The sequence below is a fragment of the Otolemur garnettii genome, unplaced genomic scaffold, assembly GCF_000181295.1.
Source record: "Otolemur garnettii isolate 467f Iridium unplaced genomic scaffold, OtoGar3 scaffold00088, whole genome shotgun sequence".
Classification (NCBI taxonomy): domain Eukaryota; kingdom Metazoa; phylum Chordata; class Mammalia; order Primates; family Galagidae; genus Otolemur; species Otolemur garnettii.
This window is the reverse complement of record NW_003852483.1, coordinates 2655412-2680535: the sequence shown is the minus strand read 5'-3', so window position 1 is coordinate 2680535 and position 25124 is coordinate 2655412. Positions and strand designations below refer to the sequence as shown.

Below are 25124 nucleotides of genomic sequence, written 5' to 3'. Positions count from 1 at the left end.
CGTGGCTGGCGCCTCAGCCGGTTGAGCTATAGGCGCCGAGCCAGTACATAGGATTCTTGTTTCTTTCTTCTTTTTTTAAATATTTTCCTTTTTTTTTTGTAGAGACATAGTCTCACTTTTTTTTTTTTTTTTGCAGGACAAAACAGTAGAATTTAATCTTCAAACTTGATAGATTTAGAAGCGTTTCTGTCAATATAAAAGATTTCGTCTGCAGCATTAGAGAAGCCAAGGCCAGCTCCTCGGCTGTACTTCCAGCTCATGGCCTGGTCGTAGTCCCGTTGCAGGTTCTGCTGCAGAGTGTCAGCTGCCTTCCTGTTGAGGGCCATGTTGGGCCTTCCAGCCATGCTAGGGGGCTGGCTGAATGAAGGGGACAGATTTTTAAAGCCACCCATAAGTTTGAGAAATTTCAGTTTCTGGTCCTCATTTTCAAAACCAGCAGTATCCCACTGGCCAAACTGGGTTCCCGTCACTTGCTGGTTTCAGACGTTTCCATTTTGCCCGACTCACGGTCAGTCTCTTCTCGCAAGGCCTTCGCCTCCCCTGGTCAGTGTGCTCCTCGTCCACGTTCCCTTTCTTTTCCGTCACCACCTCCAGGTCTGGGTCTGGATCCTCCTCCCAAGGGTCTCCTGCTACCCGCTGTCTTTCTTCCTCTTCTTCTTCTTCCCTTTCAGAGCCACCTCCTCCATGACTGGCTGCTCTACCTTCTTCTTGGATTTCATTTTTTCCTTTGCTGGTGCCTCGGGGCCATCTCCTAGGGGATGTATTCTGGAGCATCAATTTTAACTGGCCTCATTCGACTTCCTTTCCCAGGACTGCTCTCCGTGGACCCGGAGAGCCTGGAGTGCCCTAGGAGGGTGTCTCCCTCCTGGCGGATCTTTTTCTCTCCTTCCTTTCCCGCTCGGTTCCCTGGCACTCCCCTGCTTCCGTTTCTGCCCTGCGGCTGCCTGCTCCTTACCCTCCCCCACACTGAGCAGGTGTACCCGGCCCCAGCATCGCAGAACCAGGGTGGACTGAAAAGGCTGTGGGGTCCTGGGCCTTTTTATCTTTCTTGTGTCTTTTGACCTTCTTGCCAACTCTGGTCACCACCTCCTCATTCTGTCTGGGGTCTGGAGAGGTCTTTGCCCCCAACCCATGGGACACAGTTGGAGGTAATGAGGACTTCCTCTTCTTTTTCTTCTCCCCACAGAGAAATTCCGAGTGGCCGAGCACCTGCTTCCTGGGGCTGGGTGACTTCTCTGTCTGTGTGGCATGACACGTGGTCTCAGGTTCTAGTTGCTCCTCACAAGGGGTGCTATAGCCCTTCTTTTTTTTTTATTTTGAGACAGAGCCTCAAGCTGTCCCCCTGGGTAGAGTGCCATGGCATCACGCTCACAGCAACCTCCAACTCCTGGGCTCAAGCGAGTCTCCTGCCTCAGCCTCCCAAGTAGCTGGGATAACAGGTGCCCGCCACAACGCCTGGCCATTTTTTGGTGGCAGCCATCATTGTTGTTTGGTGGGTCCGGGCTGGGGATTCGAACCTGCCACCTTAGGTGTATGTGGCTGGTGCCTTAGCCTCTTGAGCCACAGGCGCCGAGCCTAGCCCTTCTTTTTTTTCTTTTTCTTCAGTAGAGGCATCTCAGGTGTTTCCCCTTGGACCACAATCTTAGAGGTGGATGTGGTTCTATAGGAGAAACATTGGCAAAACAATTGTTACTGTTTAAAACTGAGTATTGAGTCTCTGGTTCTTTGATCACCTTCTTCTTCTTCTCTTTCTTCTCTGGCAGCCCAAGGCCCAGGTCTACTTTTTGGGTCTTGGTGATCATTCCAGCAGGCCAAACCTCCCCACCTCCACGTGAGAGCCCGCTCTGCTATAACCTGGAAGTCTGACATAGTCTCACTTTATCACCCTTGGTAGAGTGCCGTGGTGTCACACAGCTCACAGCAACCTCCAGCTCCTGGGCTTAGGCAATTCTTTTGCCTCAGCCTCCCAAGTAGATGGGACTACAGGTGCCCATGACAACGCCCAACTATTTTTTTGTTGCAGTTTGGCTGGGGCTGGCTTTGAGGCCCACCACCCTTGGAATATGGGGCCGGCACCCTGCCCACTGAGCCACAGGAGCCGCCCACATGTTTCTTCCTTCTTGTGATGCCTTACTAAGAATAATGTGTTCCACTTCCATCCAGGTTAATACAAAAGATGTAAAGTCTCCATCTCTTTTAATGGCTGAATAGTATTCCACGGTATACATATACTACAGCTTGTTAATCCATTCCTAGGTTGGTCGGCATTTAGGCTGTTTCCACATTTTGGCAATTGTAAATTGAGCTACGATAAACAGTCTAGTGAAAATGTCCTTATGGTAAGAGGATTCCTTTTCTTTTGAGCAGATGCCCAGCAATCAGATTGCAGGATCAAATGGGAGATCTAGTTTGAGTTCTTTGAGGGTTCTCTGTACTTGCTTCCGCAAAGGTTGTATTAGTTTGCAGTCCCACCAGCCGTGTAAAAGTGTTCCCTTCTCTCCACAACCACGCCAGCATCTGCAGTTTTGAGATATTGTGATGTGGGCCATTCTCACTGGGGTTAGATGATATCTCAGGATGGTTTTAATTTGTATTTCTGTAATAATTAGGGACAATGAAAAATGTTAATGAATATTTATATGTGTTTTATCCATTCCACTGTTGCTGGATATTTGAATTGTTTCAGTTTGTTAGTTGGTATAGTCTTACACAGTCTTTTGGGGGAATATGACCACATTTTTATGAGGTATACACCTGGGAGTGGAACAGGTGGGTCATAACGTGTGTGTATATGCTCACCTTTAGTAGATCTGCCCAAAGGGGTTTCCAGAGTGGTTGTACCAACTTACATTTCTGTCAGGAGCATAAGAGAATTCAGTTGCTCTAAATCCTTACCAACAGTCGGCGTTATCAGTCTTTTTTATTTTAGTCATCTGGTAGGTGAGTGGTTATATTGCATTGTGTTTTTATTTTGCACCATGTATTTTATTTTACATCTCCATAATTGTTAATGAAAAAGAGCATATTTTCATTTGCTTTCTGGTCATTGAGCCATCCCATTTATGTAGTGCTTCCTGTATTCACCAGGGTTCTCCAGAGAAACGGAACCAAGAAGATACACACACACACACACACACACACATAGGTATATATAGATACAAAGAGATGTATTATGGGGAGTTGGCTCATGGGATTATGGAGGCTGAGAAGTCCCATAATGTATTACCTCCAAGCTGGAGACCTAGGAAGGCCCATATATAGTTGGAAAGCTTGAGAGCTCAGATTGCAGTCTGAACCTGAAGGACTGAGACCCTGGAGCCTTGAGGGCTGAAGACTAGTGATATCCCAGCTCATATAGTCAAGAAGAGTGAATTCAACCCCCCTCCACCTTTTTCTTCTATTCAGGACTTCAACAGATTAGAACCTGGCCTCCCACACTGGGGAGGTCCACCAATTCAAATGCTAATGTCTCGTGGACACACTCTCTCTCTCTCTCTCACACACACACACACACACACGCGCACACACACACAGGAAATAATGTTTAGTCAGAGATCTGGGCACCCAGGGCCCAGTCAAGTTGCCATATAAAATTAATCATCACACTAATCAAAATTTTATTTTACCCATTTTCTGTTGGGTTGTCTGTATATTTGGATACAAATCCTTTGTTGGGCATACATAGGTGTATACCTTTCAGTGCTTTATGTTTACTTTAGGAGTGTTTGGGGGAGGTGGCCAGTGATTATCCTACAACTTTTAGCTGGAAGTCTGTCCTAACCCTTTCAGATTTTGAAAGCCACTTCCTTTCAGTCCTTTTTGGTGATTTTAGGGGTAATTGGGGAGGTGGCCAATGATTATCCTACGACATTTAGCTGGCAGTCTGTCCTAACCCTCTAGATTTTGAAAGCCACTTTTCACACCTGCCAACCTTGACAAAGCAGAAGGGAGAGGCCAGAGCTCCCATGTTTGGGTAGAGTTGCCTTTCCTCTTTTATGGGAGGGTAGGAAGTCATTCTTCGTCTTCATCTCTTATTGTGCAGAGGGTGACTGCTGCCTTTGGCCCTGGAACTCATTTCCCCAGATATCTGAAGACCTCCTTCTCACACAGTAGTTCTGTTGGAAGCCAGAGTTGCTCCAGGTGGTGTGAATGTGGTGGTGGGGGAGAAGGGGAGTACAGGACAAGCACAGTGCCCTTACTGTGCAAGGACATACGGCCAGGGTCGGTTATTTACATACTAAAAACAAACAGTTCATTTCAAAGGATCACTGATTTGCTGCTTGTTTTTTTATACAGCTCAGGGTACGGATGCTATTGGTGCTCCACCCAGAATCCCCAAGATCCCCCTGACTTCTGCAGCTACAGCAAGTGGATGGCATTTCACTTCCAGCGCCTGCAGCTCTCTTCTTTGTTGAGAGTTTTTCCTGCCCCTGAGAGATGTCACCTGTAGGCTGGTGTGACTATGATAGAAGATAGAAGGGGAGGGGATTTTGTGACACATCTCATCCCTCACAAGGGCAATTCTGTGGTGTTCTCCATGTGGCTCCACAGGGCATCTGTGCTGGGCCTGAGGCCAGCTGCGCACAGTGACCTACCTGTGGATGTCCTTGGTATCTGTCCACCTTTCCCCCGGCCTCACTTGTGCCTCCTGGAATTATCTGCCAAAAAACCTATCACTGTCTACCTAGGCCTAAGGGCCTGCTTTTGGAGATACCTAGACAGAGACACCTGCCTCATTCCAGGAAGGATTTAAGGCAATTCACAAATACATGTCACATATAATTTGTCATGAGGTGATAGAGAGAAAACTCTGGATTTGCGTTCTCCCAATTATAGCTACAGATGGCCATTGCTCCTCCAGTGTCTGCAAATGTGTGAAGGCATGTGTGAATAGAATTTTTCAAAATTCAGCTGAAAAGCTCTTTCAATATGAAGATGTGGACAGAAGACTTTATTGCCCATTCTGATGTGTGCTCCCCCCGTGTGTTTGAGGAGGGAGATACATGGACACAAATCCATCCAAGTGAAAAGACAATTCTGTTGTTGGTGTGAACCTTGAGGGCCCTAGATGTAGGGCAGCGCAGGACCATGCTCCCTGAACTGTGCGAAAGCCACTTTCTCCTTCCTGAAAGCACAACTGGGGATGCTCATGGAGCCCATGAGGGCCCTGACATTGTGGGTGGGTCAGGCTCCCAGCACACCTGGGCACATCAGCATATTGACTGAGACGGGAGAAAGAACAGGCAGGAGCATCCCGCATCAATGTAGGAGGGGCCCCCACAGCCAGCAGGGCCAGAGCTTGCCTCATACCTATTCCCCACTTGCCCCTACTTGAGGCCTACATAGGTCGTCCAAACCCCAAGTATTTGCATTCTGACCATGGCCTCAGGCCACGCCCAGGTGAGTCTGTGCCCTGGAGAACACCTCTAGCATGGTTACTTAAGGAGATTTTGCAGGTTACATCCTGTCCCAATGAAATGTCCTAGTGATTAACAGTTTTTCTTGAATAATTAATGAATGAAAAAAATGAATGAACTAATGAATAAATACATTTGGGCTATAAGCCCCGATTCTATGGATTTACTAATTTATGTTTACATTTACTAATTAAACGTACTTACTATTTTATATTTACTAATTAAACTTTATTATCTTTATATTTAAAACATTGGGACTTTCCAACAATGTTAGACTAGGTAATTCAAGATAAGTAGAAGAGCTGGAGAAAATATTTTTAAAGTTTGTTAGAAATCATTAGAGAGCTAGTTTGGAAGTGGAGGCGTTCCAAGACAGAGGCGCAAGAGCAGACTGGAATTCACAGACATGGGCCTGATGTTTGGATCACTTTGCCATGGAGGTGGCTGAGCAGTCTATTAGTGCGTCTGACATCTTGGTAGGATGTGGGGAGGCAGCTGGGGCGCCGGAGTCTGGGGGCTGCCCATGGTGATCTTCTGTATTTTGGAACCCCGACAGGCTTTACTCTTGGGGTAACAGTGAGCCAGGGGCAAAGACAAAATGAAACAAAAGAAAAAAGCAAACAAAAGCCCACTTTTTTATTTTTATTTTTTTTTTGAGATAGAGCCTCAAGCTGTCCTCCTGGATAGAGTGCTGTGGCATCAAAGCTCACAGCAACCTCCAACTCCTGGGCTTAAGCGAGTCTCCTGCCTCAGCCTCCCAAGTAGCTGGGACCACAGGCGCCCACCACAATGCCCGGCTATTTTTTGGTTGCAGCTGTCATTGTTGTTTGGCTGGTCCAGGCTGGATTTGAACCCGCCACCTTAAGTGTATGTGGCTGGCGCCTTAGCCACTTGAGCCACAGGCACCGGGCCCCAAAGCCCACTTTAAACAGACTGTAGCCCGGTGTTGAGACATCTAGGGCCTCAGAAATTCTCAATTTTTGAAGATAAAGTATTTCCAGATTGCTAATTGTCCAGGAGCCTCATAGAAGTCACAGAAATCTTTTAGGCCTCAAATTATTTGTACAAATAATTTCAAACACAGTGTCTGGCAAACAAATTTAATCAGGCACAGGAAGGGGCAAGAGAATATTAATAAGAACAAGCAGAAACAACCCACAATAGAAATAAAATATGCATCCTTAACTTCAACTGAGTGCTGCGCCATCCCACACAAAATCTAAGAGATTAATCCAGTATGATTCCACTTAACCATTTCTCCTGCTGTCTCTGGGACTACTACCATTACATATTCAACCACTGCCAACTTTGGTAGGGGAGTTATTTTATTTTTCGTTTCTTCACTTTCCCTTTCTCCTGTTTTATTTTTCTTTCTCCCTTTTTTAACCTTCCTTTTCTTTTTCTCTTATCCTTTTCTCCCACTCTGTTCTTCTCCATCTTAATATGTCAGTTTACTCATTTTCTTTCCTATAATCTTAGTCGATCATGTCTCCACAGTGATTGCCGTAGCAAGATGTCATTGGCCAGGCAAATTCCCAAGCATTTTCATGGAATATCAGCTCTCAGATTATTTATCCCTGGACAGATTGTTGCTTATTTGTTTTAACTGCCCTTCAGTATATTTCTTATCTGATTGTCTAAACCAGATTTTGGTATTCTGAAGTATGATTTTGCTGTCTATTTAGATAATGCTTCCTTGGGTGTCATTTCAGTTATCATTGATGGGGCAGTTTCTTTTTCGATGTCTATATGCTTTTTTTTTTTTTTTTTGCAGTTTTTGGCCGGGGCTGGGTTTGAACCCGCCACCTTTGGCATATGGGACGGGCACCCTACTCCTTTGAGCCATAGGTGCTGCCCCCTTGACGTCTATATTCTTGTTAAAACATCAGTCTTAGAATAAATAGATCAGATTCACTTTAAGCAGAATCTTATAACTTGCACATTCCTTCTCTCGTCTGAACTTGACAACCATGCAGTGAGACAGTGATATCACTCTCATTTTACAGACGAGGAAGTTGCGGTTTGCTCATGCGAGGGGACTGTGCACAGGCTGCCCCGCTGCTTGGTGGGGGAGTGGGGTGAAAAGCTGAGTCTCTGGGCCCCTTGGTTGATAAGAAAGATAAGTCCAAGTTTCAGTGAATCAAAGTGCGATCCATGCTGTCACTGTAACTGGCCCACCAGAACAAGGATAGTTCCCACCCAGGACAAGCATTTGCAAACAAAATAAAACAACTTTGCACAAAAGACTCTCAAGGCCTGTAGTTTTATTTTTTGAGACAGAGTCTCAAGCTGTTGCCCTGGGTAGAGTGTCGTGGCATTACAGCTCCCAGCAACCTCCAACTCCTGGGCTTAAGCGATTCTCTTGGCTCTGCCTACCAAGTAGCTGGGACTCCAGGCGCCTGCCACAACGCCCAGCTATTTTTTTTTTTATTGCAACTGTCATTGTTGTTTGGTGGGCCTGGGCTGGATTCAAACCCACCAGCTCAGGTGTACGTGGCTGGCGCCTTAGTCGCTTGAGCCACAAGTGCCAAGCCAAGGCCTGTAGTTTTAGAGCAAACTTGTCCAGTTCTTTTGTGAAGCCAGGACTACTGTTGTACTGGTACTTGTTTCCCTATTGCCAGTGAGGGAAACTGATTTGCAGGGTATACTGATTTCTGGTGTAAGGACTCCCATGGTGGCCAACATTAGGTTACCAAGGTCATGTCCCTGAACACTCCTGGAGGAAGGAAGAGACGCCCAGTATTTTTATCCTGCAGATGTAAGAGATGCAAATATTATCAAGAGCACAAATATTAGTAAAATAAGTAGAAGGCAACGAGTTTTGAGTATTTATTGTCTTTGTTCTTAATACAATACATTTAATTCTAAGTTTATATAATTTAACTTTTTAAAATAATGGCTGTATTCAATAAACAGCCTGTGAGGTTCCTAAAAAACCAACAACTGGCTCTTGTAAGCCAGCCTGTGCTGACTGGCTCCAGCATACAGAAGAGAAAGGACTAGGTCACAAAAGTCTTCACTGATCCAGTTGGTTAGAGCTTGTAATTTGGATAGTTTCTGCTGTAACACAATAGGTAGAACTATAAAAATTGGTGTGTGTGCCGGGCAAGGGCTCAGGGGGAACTGCTCAGGAAGGTACACCCAAGGGGCATGTCCTGTTCTTGAGGTACTGAGCTGCAGGCAGTAATTGCAACTTCTGCAGGCTTCAGCCTGGGAGACCAAGACCAGCCCTTTCCTTAGGGGAGTGAAATCATGCCCCTTGGGAGAAAATGTGAATACAGATACTAGAAATCAGAATCAGAATAGTGATCATGAAAAGCCAATTAAAATGCATGGTATTGACACTTCTGTAAATATTTACTTTGCATGTACTGATTGTATTTGTAACCATTATCAGGTTGCCTAGAAGTGTTTTACCTGCTGTTTAAGCTGTTCAAAACATTCAAGAACAGGGTAGCACCTGTGGTTCAGTGGGTCGACAGCCCCATATACCGAAGGTGGAGGGTTCAAACCCGACCCCAGCCAAACTGCAAAGAAAAATAGCCAGGCATTGTGGTGGGTGCCTGTAGTCTCAGCTACTCGGGAGGCTGAGGCAAAAGAATCACCTAAGCCCAGGAGTTGGAGTTTGCTGTGAGCTGTGACACCACAGCAGCCACAGCACCCTACCAAGGGTGACAAAGTGAGACTCTATCTCTAAAAAAAAAAAAAAAAAAATGAAATTCAAGAACAACTGACATATTAGTTTTGTATTTTTAATGAGATGTTTAGAGAAGGGTGTGAGTTTGCAATTAATGTCCCCAATTTTAGGGACATCTGGTTGAATTTGGGACGTTTCTGATTTACCAGCTGCAGCTGCAGCTCCCACTCTGCTTCCCAGACCAGCAGTGGCAGCATCACCTGCAAACTCAGTTCCACCCCAGACCTGCTGAGTCACTGGGGGAAGGGGCCCAGGAAATGAGTTCTAATGAGCTGCCATGGGTTTTCCAAGTGTGCCCACGTTTGAGAACCTGAGGCTTCCCAGGGGAATGTTAGTCACTTAAAGGAAGTGAACTGGGTGGTAGACACAGCGCCAGAGTCCCGGATGTTTCTCTCTATGCACAAAGCTTTTGGACCTTACGACATCTACCGACATTCATCTAGAGCCTTCCACTGAACCTCTGTTCTCCTCTAGCCCATTGGGTACTCTTCTCTGTTTTAAAGTCCAAGATGAAACAAACAAATGCTGCTGCTCTTTCCTCTGTAGGTTTGGGAAATGGGGCTTCGGGCTGTCACCTGCCCTGGGAGGGGTTGTTCCAAGTTTCCCTCCCCTTGTTCTAAGCAAATCACCAACTCCTTACGCTTCTTTACCACCTTTTCCAAGGTGGAAAACAGATACGAGACTAAGTCACTGAGTTAGCTTGTGTGTGAGCGTGTGCACATGGTGTCAATGTGTGTGCTGTGTGGTGTGTGTACGAATGTGTGTGGGGTGCGTGTTGTGGTGTGTGTGTTTGTGTGTGGTATGTGTATACTGTGTGTGTGATGTATGTGAAGCATGTGGTGTGTGATTTGTGGTATATGTGTATGGTACATGGTATAGTGTGTTTGTGTATGTGGTGTGTGTGGTGTATGGTGTAAATTTGTGCATGATGTGTGGTGTGCTTGGTGTGTGCTGTGGGTGGCGTATGGGATGTGATATGGTATTGTTTGTGTGTGTGGTCTGCATGTGAAGGGGTGTGTGTGGTACACATGCATGTGCAGTGTGAGCACTGTGTGTTGTATGTTTGGTGTGGTGCGTGTATAAGGTATGTGTGGTGTATATGTGGTGTGTGGTGTGAATGTTATATGTGTGCTTTGTGGTGTATGTGTGTGGTATGTCATATAGTATGCTTATGTATGTGGTGTGGTGTTGTGTGGTGTGTATGGTGTATATGTAGTGTGCGTGTGAGATGTGCATGGTATCCGTGTATGTAAGGTGTGAGCATTGCGTGTGTGTGTGGTGTGTATATGGTATGTGTGGATTATGTGATGTATGTGTATTGTGTCGTATGTGTGTGCTGACTGGTATGTGGTGTGGTATCGTGTATATGTGTATGTGGTATGTATGGGGTGTGTGCTATGTGTATATATTTGGTGTGAGCATTCTGTGCTTTGTGTGTGATGTAGTGCATGTGTATGGTGTCTATATGTGTGTGATGTGTGCTGTGTGTGACACGAGTGTGGGGTGTGAGTGTCGGTGTGCATGTGTTGTGTGGTGTATGGCGTGTGATGTGTGTTGTGTGTGGTATGCAGTGTGTGTTTGTGTGTGTGGTGTACTGCATGCTGTGTGTAGGGTGTGAGTGTGGCATGCGTGTCTGTGTTGAATCCCCAGCTCACTGAGGAGTGGAAGCTGAGGGTGCTGTTGGGAGGGGAGAGATTTCAGGGAGGAAAAGTGGCAGGGAGGTCTTAGGGTGTCCTGAAGAGAGCCCTGGGGGGTGAGGCCTTCTCTGAGGAGAATAGCGGCTGGTTGGCAACAGAAATGGTTTCTTTCTCCCAGGGTGCTGGCCTTGGAGCAGCGAAGGGGTGCTGGGGAAGGGGCGCTGCCTGTGTGAGTCCCCGGGGAGTGCGGCCAGGGGAGGGAGGTTGAATTTTACAGCTCTGCTGATCCATAGTTGGGGCCCTAGTTAAGGAGATGCAGAGAAGACAGAGAGAGGAGCTTTCCTGACAGACTTTCCTGCCAGTCTGGCTGCGTTTCTCAGGCCTCGTGCCTTCCTCACATCTCTCCACACACACTGGCTCGCTTCCCCCTCTTTCCCTGTTTTTAGACAGACAGAACATGTTAACAAATTCAAGCTAAAGCAAAATCCTGTAAGTGCTTGCAACCCTCCTCTTGCAGGGAGACAGCTTTCTCATAGCGGTGGTTTCTGCTCATAGTTCTGGTGGGCAGAGCCCCTCCCTCCTGGGGGGAGGTGGCCTGGCTGAGTCAGAGCTATTCTCAGCCCTGCATTTGGTGTAGTGGGAACCTCTAAGCCACCACCAACCCCATCTTCTCATGGGGCTGGGTGGGAACAGATGTTTGGGCGTGAAATGTGTGAGAGCCGAGGAAGGCAGGCTGGGGAAGTGAGCGTGGTCTCTGGGCTGGGTTGGTTGCACCGGAGGACTTTCTTCTGGCTATTGCCAATGTTGGCATTATTCTTACTGATTTTTATATAGAAATGTCAAAGACACGAACCCTGCCACCCTGTCACATTTGTAGCAAAAGTGTTTGGTCTGTCCTTTACCTTCTAACTTTGATTTTTTTTTTTTGTATACGGGTAAATGTAAACCTTTTCTGTAGTCAAATGTCTTATCTTTTCCTTCATGGTTTTTTCCCCATTCCTTTGATACTTAAAGAGCCTTTTCCTGGCATTGGAATTAGTTACCTATTAACCAGTTTTTCTTCATCTGATAGTTTTTATGGTTTGGCTAATATACAACTGAGTTTATTTCGGTCTGTGCAATGTGAGTCAGAATTTAAGCTGCTTTCTTTCCCTAAATAGTCAATATCCCCGCCACGATTCGCTGAATAATCTATTCCTTATTTCTTTTTGTGTTCTGCTTCTTTTTTCAAAAACAGCTTTAGTGAGTTATCATTTACAGACCATAAATGCACCCATTTAATGTGTACAGTTCAATAAACGTTAGTAAATACACGAAGCTATGCGACCATCAACACAATCCGGTTTTAGAACATTTCCATCAGCCCCCAAACTCACCTTGTGACCATTTGCTGTCAGTTCTCAGCACCCCCTCCAGCCCTGGCACCTCGCCCCAGGCGATCGCTGGCTGCTTTGCTTTCTGTCTCTACAGATTTGCTTTCTCTAGACATTTCCTATCGATGCACGAGGTGTTCTTTTGCAACTTGTTTCTTTCACTTAGATGTTTTTTGGGGTCCATCCGTGTTGTAGCCTGTGTCAGTGGTTTTATTCCTTTTATTTATTTATTTTTTAGAGACAGAGTCTCACTTTATTGCCCTCGGTAGAGTGCTGTGGTGTCACAGCTCACAGCAACCTTCAACTCCTGGACTTTGGGGATTCTCTTGTCTCAGCCTCCCAAATAGACTACAGGTGCCTGCCACAACGCCCGGCTATTTTTTTGTTGCAGTTCAGCCGGGACTGGGTTTGACCCGCCACCCTCTGTATGTGGGGCCAGCGCCCTACTCACTGAGCCACAGGCACCACCCTTTTATTCCTTTTTTTATTAAATAATATTCTGTTGAATGGATAGGACAGATTTTATTTATCCATTCATCAGTTGATGGTCATGTTGGCTGTTTCCACCTTTTGGCTATTATGAATAATATTACAAATAATGTTACTATGAGCGTATATGTAAAGTCCTGGTATAGATGAATATCTTTATTTGCCTAGGATGGATTAGTGGGAGCAAAATTCCTAGCTTGTATGATAAGTTTGTATTTAACTTTTTAAAGAAACTACCAAACTGTTTTCCACTATTTTACTGCTTTGCACGATTTTACTTTCCCATCAGCAATGTATGACAATGTATGAAGGTCCCAGCTACTCAACATCCTCACCAACTCTTGCCATTACGTGTCTTAAAAAAAAAACCTACATCTGTTTCTCTTTTATATTTTAAATTGTAAGAGAGGCCAGTCCTTCTCAGGGTTCTGCTTTAAAAGGAACTATGATTTCAGTTCCTTTCTGTGGCATGGGAAGTCTAAACACTGATTTCCCTACTTAATGCACTCTTAATCTCAGGTCTGAATAACATCCCCTAAAACATATTTCCCCTAAAATATAAAGAGAAATTAAATATTTATTTTCTATCCCCTGCTCAATGCCTGAAAAATAATTTGAACTCAGAGCTAAGTAGATCTTGGCTTCGTTCTTTGAGCCTCATGGTTGCTTAATTCTTTGGTCTTTGGAGATGATGAAACATCAGGGAAGTGTCTGCTGAGTCCTTGCAGCTCATTACTCTCGAAGGTGGCAAAGTCCTCCGGACATGGAGGGCTGAGCAAGTCTTTTCTCCGTGTTATTCATTCAGTGTTTTTTGTTCACTACTTTCCTCGACAACCTTTACGTCTGCTTTGGAGCTACTTCCAGGGATGGGACTTTTGGCTGTTGTCAGATCAGTCCCCAGAAAGCTGGTCTGGATGCAGAGATGCAGCACATCTGGCTGGCCAGGCCCAGCTCTTTTGCTCCCGCTTGGCATCCTTTGGCTTACCTGGTCACAGTGTCCTTGAACACGCTGGGTTTTTCCACTGTGCAGAATGGAATTTTACATCCGATGCTGTTTCACCTCCACCGAGTATTTTGCCACCTGACTGGAAGAATTAGACATGAGGGCAAGGAACTCCCTTGCTCAGATGACTGTCTCGGTCACTGTTTCTTGCTGAGCCGTCTGTCCAGGACGCTTGGTTGTCTCGAGAGCCATACAGGGCAGGGTGGCGCAGTCAGGAGAAGGCAGGTTTAACTTCACACACAGAGGTTCATTCCTGTCAAGTCCTTGAGGAGACTGGAGAGATAACATGTTCTTTTCCTGGAGCTCCTCGGAAAGGGTTTGGGGACTGCAGGGAAGAATTTTGCAGCACACATACAATCTTTACTTTTAAAAATACAGCTCATTTATCAGTGCCATCCATTTCAGAAATGAATCCATGTAATCTGTCCTAGTGGGTTTTAAAATGATTAAATATCTATATAGGTATTTTTACTTTCTTCTGTTGTGAAGTATGATACACATTCATAGCAGCTCAGAAAATGTGTAAGCTATAGCTTAATTAATTATTATAAATCAGACCTCCAGATAAACACCACTCAGTTCAAGAAAGGGCACATGGCCAGCCTCATGGAGTTCCTTTGGGGCTCACACATTGCCTGCCGCTGGGGCTCTTCATCCTCCCAGGGCCTCATCCAGCTATTATAACCAGCTCCCTCTCAGCACCATCCTCTATCATTTAGTTTTATCCATTTTGCTTTCTTAATGATCTCTTTGATGTACAGAGTTCTTTTTTATTGAGACAGAGTTTCACTCTGTTGCCTTTGGTAGAATGCCGTGGCATCATAGCTCACAGAAACCTCAAACTCTTTGGCTTAAGCGATTCTCTTGCCTCAGCCTCCCAAGGAGCTGGGACTACAGGCACCTGCCACAATGCCTGGCTATTTTTAGAGACAGGGTTTTGCTCTTGCTCAGGCTGGTCTTGAACCCGTGAGTTCAGGCAATCCGCCCACCTTGGTCTCCCAGAGTGTTACGATTACAGGCATCAGCCACCGCACTCAGCCTATGAGCAGAGTTCTTAATTTCAATGTAGTAAAGGTTTCTCAGTACTTTCTCTGATGGTTAGTATTTTTATGTCCAGTTTAAGAAGTCTTTGCCAACCCCACAGTCTCAAGGATATCCTAGCTTAACTTCTGATAGATTCTCAGTGCACCTGCCATTGTGATAGGCAGAGGTCAAGGGGCATGTCTGCCAGCGACGTCTCTGTGGGTCTCATTGGAAAGACCCCTCCAGTCTGCAGAACCATCTTCCTGTAATCAAGGCTCATGTGAGTGACATGGCATTCTGGGCTTTCAAGTCTGTTCTGTTGGTCAACTTTATTTATCCTTTTGCTAATGTCACATTGGCTTAATACTTGCGCCTTTATCACAAGTCTTGATATCCAGTGGAATAAATCCTCCAACCCTCCACAGTGCCCTGGCTCTTCATTTTCATGAATTTTAGAATTAAGTTGTCAGTTAACAGGTTTCGCACATATACACACATGTCGGAAATTTAACTGGAATCACAACAAATTTATAGATTAATTTCTAGAGGATTGACATCTTTGTAATTCTGACTTATTCAATCTATAGACATGATAGATCTCTCCACTTTTTTAGGTCTCTTTTGTATTTCTTAATGTTGTTTTTATAATTAGGTATTTAGGTTCTTTCACATCTCCTGTCAAATTTATTCCCAGGTGTTTGATATTTTCGGTGTAATCATAAATGATGTATTTAACAATGACTTTGTTTGTTGCTAGTATACAGATATCTCACTGATTTTTGAATTTTGGCCTTTATCCAGCAAACTTGCTACACCCACTTTTTAATTCTAACAGTTTTCCTGTGGATCCTTTTGGATTTTCATCCCGGACAATCACACTATTCATGAGATTGTTTTAGCTCTTCCTTTGTGACCCTTGTACGCTTTATTCCTTTTTTTGCCTTTCTTTGGCCATGACCTTCCACACAATGCTGACCAGCAGTGCTGAGAATGGTGTCTGTCTTTTTCCCAATCCTGGAGGGAAACTTTCACCATTTACCTTTAACCTTTGACCAGAAGAAGGACTTGTTCTATTCTTAGTTTTCTAAATTTTTGAAAAACATCATGAATAGACAAAATTTTATCAATACTTTCCTACATTTATTGAGATGATTTTATATGATGAAAAAATCCTGTATCTTGTTAATGTGGCAATATATTTTGGTTTTTGGATCTTTAACAACTTCGCATTCTTGGAATAAGTTGGATTTCGTTATGACGTGTTATCCTTGCTTTATAATCTACTGGATTCATGTTGCTAATGTGTTGTTTGGGATTTTTGTGTCTTTATTTATAGGTGAGATCAAGTTCAGGGATCATGGTCATGCAGCCTTGTAAACTGAGTTGGGAACAGTTTCCTCTTTAACATTTTTTATTAGAATTTCTTTCTGAAGCTTGGTAGAATTTGCCAGTGAAACTAACTGGGTAGGGAGTTTTCTTTGTGAGAAGGTTTTGAATTATGGATTTCATTTCAATTCTTTCTTTCTTTCCTTTTTTTTTTGAGGAAGAGTCTCACTCTTGGTAGAGTGATGTGGAGTCACAGCTCACTGCAACCTCAAACTCTTGGGCTTAAGCGATTCTCTTGCCTCAGCCTCCCAAGTAGCTGGGACTATAGGCGCCCGCCACAACGCTCAGGTATTTTTTGTTGCAGTTGCCATTGTTGTTTAGCTGGCCCAGGCTGGGCTCAAAGCCGCCAGCTTCGGTGTACGGGGCTGGTGCCATAACCACTGTGCTACGGGCCGAGCCATGGATTTCATTTCTTTAAAAGATTTAGGGTTTCTCCCATGTTCTACTTTTCTGTGCATTAGTTTTGGTAGACTTGTTTTTTCCTAGGTCTGTGCCTGTCATCTATGTAATTTCAAATTCATTGTCATAGAGAGCCACTGAGATCCTTTCATTAACTTCCCAGTGGCTATGGGCTAGAGGCACCTTCTGCTGAGGAAGAGGGGGTGGGGAGCTGCTTCAGGGACAGCTCCCCACGTCCTGGTTCTGCAGGGCCAGCTGGAGAATCTTCCTGATGCACATGGGCAACAGGGTCTTAGGCTGTGCCCAGATAAAAAGGGAAGTTTCATTACCTCTGCTGTACTTTAGCAGCAGGATGATGCAGAGAAGGGGGTTGCACAAAGGCTGCATCCTCTCCACCTGAAGTAGCAGGGAGGTAAGGAGGACAGAGCCTTCAGCAGCCAGCAGAGGGCTACAAGCCCCGGGCTCACTTGATTCTCCTCTCCAGTCCATCACTAAGTCTCGCTCCTAAACTGTGTCCTGAACCCATCCATCCCCCCTGCTGCATCCTGCCATCCCCATCTTTGCTTTGATGTTACAGGAGGCCCCCAAATCCAGTCTTTAGAGAAGCCGAGGAATCCGCCAGAAACCTGTGTCAAATCACACCATTCTCTTATCAAAACCCCTCCAACTGCCTCCACGGCCTCTCAAGGTGCTGAAAATGGATCTATCTGCACTGGCCTACGTCTCCCCTGGCCTCCTTGCGTCCTGGACAGGCCCTGCTTATCCCAGAGACCTCTTCCCCTGCCTCTAATGCTTGAGCTCCAGGGAGTTGCCCCTGGGGACTATCCTGCCCTCTTGACAATGTCCTGCTCCTTCATAAGTTCCTGTCTCCCTCCAGTCACTACCCCATGTTCCCTTGTTTGTTTGTAGTGTGTCAGCTGAGTGAGTGGGCCCCGTCTGTCTCTGCCATCTCTGCATCCCAGGCCCTGGAGAGGTCCCTGTCGCGCACACTGGGTCAGTGGTCAGTGAGGAGGCAAGTGAGCTTTCCCCAGTGGAAAGACAGACCCTGCACAGGTGGGATGAATGCCGGTGCATTTTTCCATGACCTCTCTGGCTGGGCATTACCAACCTCTTTATTTTGAGGTCAGATGTGTCTAGCTCAGTGGCTCTGGGGCCTCCAGGGCTGCCATGGGGTTTTATAGAAACCCTGGGGTTGGCAATTTGGGGAAGGGCCTCTGTCCCCTCCTCCAGGCTGCTGCTGCGGCCAGCTCCCTGCTGGTTGGGCTGGCGTGGGGGGTGCACACCCCGGGGCATGTTGCTGCTGCTCATCAGACCTCGCCCCACCCCTGCCTCCCCCAACTATAGCACCTTCGCCCTTCCTCCCCAGCTACTGCTGCTCCTCCCTCCCAGCATGGGTTTGCATCTTTACAAAACAGCTGGCAGCCTGGTGGCACTGCCTCAGCGTCCTCTGGAAGAACCCTAACACCATGTTGCAGGTTGTGGGAGGATTAAATAAGAAAATACACTTGAAGTGCTTGGTGTGTGGGGCCCAAGATGTGCTCAGAGAGTATTGATTACAAAGAAACGAGACAGAGCCAAGGAAACAACTGTGCAGACAGACGGGATTAGGACAAGTCGCCCTGGAGGGATGTTGAGGTGGGTCAGAGGTGGCCTGGGGTTGGTGGGCTAATGGTGTTCTGGAAGGATGGATGAGATTTGAATAAAGGACTGAGGGCAGATGGTTCCAGGCCCAGGGGTCAGTCTGGCATCCCCACCCCAGGAAGGCCAGTGGGGAGACAGGAGGACGTGGGGTGTAGTCCAAGTATAGAAAGGGCACAAGGGCCAGACAAGGTGGCTCACACCTGTAATCCTAGTGCTCTGGAAGGCCAAGGAAGGTGGATTGCCTGAGCTCACAGGTTTTTTTTTTTTTTAAGAGACAGAGTCTCACTTTGTTTTCCTCAGTAGAGTACTCAGCAATCTCCAACTCCTGGGCTTAGATGATTCTCTTGCCTCAGCCTCCTGAGTAGCTGGGACTACAGGCACTTGCCACAATGCCCGGCTATTTTTTTGTTGCAGTTTGGCTGGGGCCGGATTTGAACTTGCTACCTTTGGTATATGGAGCCAGTGCCCTAGCCACTGAGTCCCAGGCGCCTTCCTGAGCTCACAGTCTTAAGACCAGCCTGAGCCAAAGTGAGACCTTGTCTCTAAAAATAGTCAGGTGGGCACCTGTAAGTCCCAGCTACTAGGGAGGCTGAGGCAAGAGAATTGCTTGAGCCCAAGAGTTTGAGGTTGCTGTGAGCTATGATGCCATAGCACTCTATGGAGGGTGATAAAGTGAGACTCTGTCTCAAAAAAAGAAAAAAGAAAAAGAATGGGCATCTGGTCCAGCGTGAGGCCTTTTGATTGTACGTGGAGGTGCGTCCCCCCAGATCAGACCCCTGTTGCGATGATGTGTCCTCCCATCATTGAGCTGGGCTGCTCGTGGGCTGCAAGGGCACCAGGGCATGTGCTGTTTCCAGTTTGGGGCTATTGTGAATAAAGGTGCCTGAACTTTCTCTGCAAGTCTCTGTGTGTGTGTGTGCATGTGTGAATGTTTTCACTTTTCTTGGGTAAAGACCTGGGAGTGGGATTGCTCAATTAGACAACGAGAGAGGTTTATTTGTACAAGAAAGTGCCAGAATGTTTTCTGAGAGCGGTGACCATTTCCTGTGTATAAAAGTTCTTTGTGCACTTTGCAAACCCACCAACGTTTTGTGTTGCTGGTCATTTACATCTTGTCCATGCTAATGGGTGTGTTGTGGTGTTTTGATGTGGTTTAAATGTGCATTTTCCTGTTGAGAAACTACCATTTGAATCTTTTGTCCATTTGAAAGCACTGATGTCTATCAGAGTTGTACAATTCCTTTTTATGCTCTTGATTCCTGTCCTTTGTTACATAGGTTGAGCCTCATTATTTGTGGATTCCATTTTTCCAAATTGCCTACTAGATAAATTTATTTGTAAGCCCCCAAATCAATTTGCTAGGCACTTTTGTGTTTATTGGTGGACATGCCAGAGCCATAAAAATGTGAGTGATCTGACGTGTCCATGCTCCTAGCACAGCCCGGGGAAGGTGGTGCTCCGCCCTCTTGTTTCAGCTGTCCTGAGGAAAGCAAGTGTCCTTTTCATGGTCTGTTTAATGCCACATCTTTCACATTTTTGTGAACTTTGTTGGAATTTTACGGTTTTTAACGGCCGAAGCACAGCACAGTGCTGATGTGCTGTCTGGTGTCCCTGAGTGTAAGAAGGCTGTGAGCTGCCCTGTGGACAGAGCATGCGTGCTGGACACGCTTCCTTCAGATAGGAGCTACTAGCTGTGAGCTCAGCGTGAATGACTCAGCAGTGGATTCATAAGGTGTCTTTAAACGGAAACACACACGAGACAAACCGGATGAAACCGTTATCACCAGACGCTCACAGGAACCTATTTCCCCTAAGAACGTGGTCCAGTGTTCACTGAATGGGTATTTGAGCCACTTTATGGAACATATCTTCCAGAAATAATGAGGCTCAACTGTGCACGTGTTGCAAATGTGTTTTCCCTGCAGGCAGCCGCCTGCTCACTTTCATAGTGATGTCTTTTGATGAACAGTAATTTTACATTTTGAGGAAGGTTAATTTGCCAATTTTTTCTTTTGTGGTTTTAGCTTTTTCCTGTCTAAGAAGAGCCCGTCTATACCAAAATACTGAAGGAAGTCTAAGGTCTCTATTAGAAGTTTTACAGCTTTAATTTTTATTTTGGATCCATAATCCTTCTGATACTCATCCCTGTGTATGTGTGAGGCAGGGGTTAAAATTCACGTTTTCCTATGGCTATCTGTTCACACTGGAGCGACTCCCTGACGTCAGATCATTTCACCTGGATGTGGTTCATTATGTGTTTCTGTCTTAGTCAATTGGCCTGGGGTAACGAAATGGGACAGACCACGCGGGACTCTGCCACACTTATGAGCAACTGCTCCCCATTGCCGGCGGCCCTCTGGATGGACCTCCTCTCCCTCCCTGACAGAGCTGATAGCACAACCTACATCTCACACTGCCCATTTTCAACAGGGTGGTTAGCGGCCCACTTCCCAAAGAATTGGGCTCTGCAAACGAGAATGAAATGTTAAGTCTGGCAGTTAGTTATACACGAGCAGGTGGGTGGCAGGCGCAGGTTATTTGGCTATTCTTGACTGACTTGAGTCAGGTGGGCCTGAGCCATCACACTGAGTTGTCATGGGAATGAAGCTAATCGGGACCTTGCAGGTGAGTTGCCTTGAGATAGAGGCTAATCAATATCCTAGGGACTTTCTGACATGGACAGACAGATGTGGTCATACTGATTTGGGTTGTTTTGGGAACAGCCTGATTAGGACCCTAGGGAGGGGCTCCCAAGAAAGAACAGATAGATGATGTATCAAGGGGGTCCCCAAGACTGACCAGGTGTTTGGTCTACCATAGAGGGTCTCCAAAGACTGAGTGACCAAAAAAAAGACAGAGAGACCACAAAGAGATACAATCGAGGTTTCGACAGTGGGTCTTTGGGATACATACACAGTTGAGGTAACAGTGTCCCTGAATAAACTACGCTCATTAACATAGTAAAAATCTATACCCACCAATGCCACGGAAGTTTACAAATACCATGGCAATGCCCTGGAAATTGCCTAATAAATCTTAAACAAACCTCATAGATCTGAGATCTGAAAATAAGAGTGGAGAATGTAAGAGGAGAAACAGCCTCACCACCCCCTAGATGTAAAAGTTACATGATAATCTAACTAGTATCAGTCAGTCACGTTACCTGGTCTTTCCCGGGTTCCAACACCATGAAGGCCATCACCACCCTGGATGAAGAAAATCACCACATGTGCAGCCTGGGAAAATCACAAACACTGAGCACTTCAGCTAGAGATCAGAGGCCTGGTGATGGATAGCTGAAGATAGTAACTTTTGGGAGGAGATAGAACTCTGTGACACTCTCTCAAAGTAAGCCAGGCTTTGAGAGTTTCTCCCTGTCTCCCTGGAATTCTGAACCTTAGTACTAAAGGGCAACTTTAACGCATGGGAGTGTTTGGCTCTTGTTCCTGGTTCTGCTGCCCCTGTTATGATATGATTCACTACTAAGCTACAATGATGCTATCATCATAAGTGCTTTGAAAGATGAGTACAGGGAGTCAGGAGATTGTTCTGCAAGGGGATCTGACCTCACTGGGAAGCAGGGAAATCTCTGAGCCAGTTAAGTTCTGAATTCTAAAAGGAAAATCTGGACAAGGCATGTGGAAGGCGTAGGAGGGGCAGAGGTAGGACTCCTGGAGGAGGGAATGGTATGTGCAAAGGCCCTGAGGTGGAAGGGATTCTGGGACAGTAGGACTGGAATGACTAATGGGTGGTGAGTGAGGGGGACATTGTGGGAGGTGAGGCTGGGAAGACTGATATGCCTTGAGGGTCATTTGAAGGTCCTGCTTTATTTCTAGATTCAGCGTTGCCCAACAGGACTTTCTGCACTGAGAGAGAAGCTCTATAGCATTCAGTACGTAGCCATCAGTCCTTGAAATACACCTAGCATGACAGAGGAAGTGAATTTTAATTTTTAATTAAATAAAATCTCAATAGCACATATAACTTGTGGCTGCCTAACTGGGCTGCATAGCATTAGAGCAATGTCATAGCGCAGAGCAGGCTGAGGACAACACCAGCTCTGTGCTTGTTAGGTCACCTGTTACTCACTCCAGCTCCCGTGTAGACACTATAAGGACTGGAGGAAGCATCACTGCGCTGGGGGTAAATAATGGTTTCTTGACTTCAGTGTGCAGAGCCAGAGGAGAGCGCCAGATGGATTCAGGAGCCACTTGGGAGTCATGGTCTCTGACTGCCAGCAGGGAGTGTGACGGTGAGGAAGATGTGGTAGGCTGTCCCCTTCCCCCTGCAGGACGGGTGCTCCATGCTCAGGTGGAGCCACTGTCCAGGTGTGCGGCTTCCAGGGAAAGGGCTGGGCTGGCCAGATGTCTAAGGAAGTTTGGGGAGACTCAGCTGTGACGCATCAGCATGAAGATGCAACATTAAAAAGAGGTGCCCAGTAAAACCCAAACTTCCTGTCTGTTTTCTGGGTTCCGGTGCACTGGCAATGTGCTCACCTAGCTGTAAATCAGGAGGATGGGATCTATTTGATGCTCTGAAAACGAAGTCAGAACCAAAACTCTTGACTTGCTAATGCACACATTTCCACATGTTGAACAGGACACGTAAGTGTCACTGCAGGGTGGTGTTTCTGAAACTCATCCACATCGGGTGTGTCCGTGATCCCCGCTTCCTGGTGATAGACATTTGGGCTGTTTCCATGTTTTTGATTGCTATAAATAAATAAATGTTTTTTTAAAGTGAATAACATAAGTTTTAAAAAATAAAAGTACTTAATATTTTCTGAAAAAAAGTAAATTCTGTTTGTTGTAGTACACAGAAAAAATATAGAAAAGTATAAAAAGCAGAAACTTGATAGTCCCATCATCCAATTTTAATCTACTGGGATATTTTGTGGTAGTTCCTCCCAAATTATTCGAAGCATGTCTATACATATTAAATTTCAAATGTCAAAATTGGGATCATACTGCAAAGGCACTTTTGATTCCTACTTTTGTAAAGAACAAGGGTATTTTCCTAGTTCTCAAACTTTTGGGGGGAATGTTTTTAGCCATAACTTCTTTCATCTAAAGGTCTCAGAGCTGGTTGTAATTTTAGTTGCCTGAAGGGCTTCTTGATGGCCACAACCCTTGCGGGTCCAAATGCTTGATGCTGGAATCAGCATCATTTTCTGTTTTGTGGTGTGGGGATGCCCAAGTCCCTCATTCCTGAGTCTAGGTCCATCATTCAAGCATTTGTTGAGCCCTGCCCTCTCTGATGCAGGGGCCACAGGGCTGGATTTAGGGAGCTCAGAGCCCATCTCCAGGAACCGGGCCTTCGAGGGCCAGGGCTGGAGTTGTGCCTTCCTCCCAGCCCAGCTCCCAGCACTGGCCGCCACACTGTGGCCATGAGGAAGCGGCTCCATTAACTCTCCTGGAAGGACTTCCTCTCCCTGGGCTCTCTGGCCTCCTTCTTTCCAGGTGACATTCAATATCTTCAAGACCCTTAAGCTGGTCAGCCTTGAATGTTTCCCTTCCAACTGTGGGACTCTGGAGACTTAAAGAGAAATTTAAAAAAGACTTTGAAAACCAGATGCAGGCTTTGAAAAAGACTGGGTATGACTTGGGCGTCATAGTTACAGAATTCCTTAAGACCACAGTTATCACCTTAATAAATTGTCTTTTCCACTTCATTAAGCCCTATTTTATTCCCTGGAAAGGAGGCCAGGCTAAGGATTAACCACACCATGGTCTGCCCACAATATTTAAGTTCCAGATTAACTTACTCATACTTTTGATGGTCTCTTCTGGGACCATTTCTTTCCTCTGTAATTATTTGCATAAGGGTTGCCATAATAATCAACATTTTTAAAAAGAAGGAAAATGCTAGTTATAAAGCTAAACAGAACAGTCAGGGACTCTGCCACCTCTCCAGTGAAATCTTGTTTATTACTGACAGTGTTACATTATTCACGGGCCTGCTGCCTTGATTCCAATATACTGTATGTAATCAGGTTCTTATTTTTCCAAAAAGTGAATAATTTCATTATTAGAAGAAGTATTATGCAGAGGGTACCAAAAATGTATACACATCTCAAGAAAAAAACTGTGTTAAAATTGTAATATTCGATATATACTGATAACAGGAGATGAATACAGGTCACGCTGACCGCCTCTGACAACTGCAGAAGTCAAATGTAACTTGAGTATTACACATTTAATATAGTTGTTTCCTTTCTTAAAATGTGTATATACTTTTCTTTTTTTAAATTAAATCATAGCTGTGTACATTAATGCAACCATGGGGTGCAATGTGCTGGTTTTATTTACCATGTGAAATATTTTTTTTTTTTTTTGAGACGGAGCCTCAAGCTGTCCCCCTGGGTAGAGTGCTGTGGCATCACAGCTCACAGCAACCTCCAACTCCTGGGCTCAAGCGAGTCTCCTGCCTCAGCCTCCCAAGTAGCTGGGACTACAGGCGCCCGCCACAACGCCTGGCTATTTTTTGGTTGCAGCCGTCATTGTTGTTTGGCAGGCCCGGGCTGGGGATTCGAACCTGCCGCCTTAGGTGTATGTGGCTGGCGCCTTAGCCGCTTGAGCCACAGGCGCCGAGCCACCATTTGAAATATTTTCATCAAAAATGTGTATATGCTTTTTGGCACCCATTGTATATTTGTTGTCCAACTTGCCTTCTGATGCTGCTCAGTCCTGAGTCAATTTACGTTTGTCACTTTATATCTTTTTTGTTTTTGGTCACATTATATCTTGATGTAGAAAGAGATGCTAAGGACAAGGATTGAAGATGACACGATGTGACAATTAGGGTACCGGTGTGATGAGACAGCAGTATCCTGAGAGCAGGACCACTGCCCATATCCCAGCCCCTTCACACATCTTTGCACACGCACATACACACACAGGCGCACGGAGCCTGAATGGGCTGATATATGACATCAGCCTAAGGCCTGAGGGTTAGGAAGGGGATGATTTTTCTACTGTGAACAAAATGACTTAACATCAGGTCACTCCATGTGCCCCTGGGATGGACTGACCAGCATGAGGCCAGAGATCTTGGCTGTCT

The 25124-nt window shown here is 45.7% G+C and overlaps 1 pseudogene; it reads right to left on the bottom strand.

The window, feature by feature from the left end:
* Positions 1-152: 152 nt before the first annotated feature.
* Positions 153-1802, bottom strand: LOC100951162 (annotated as a pseudogene).
* Positions 1803-25124: the final 23322 nt, after the last annotated feature.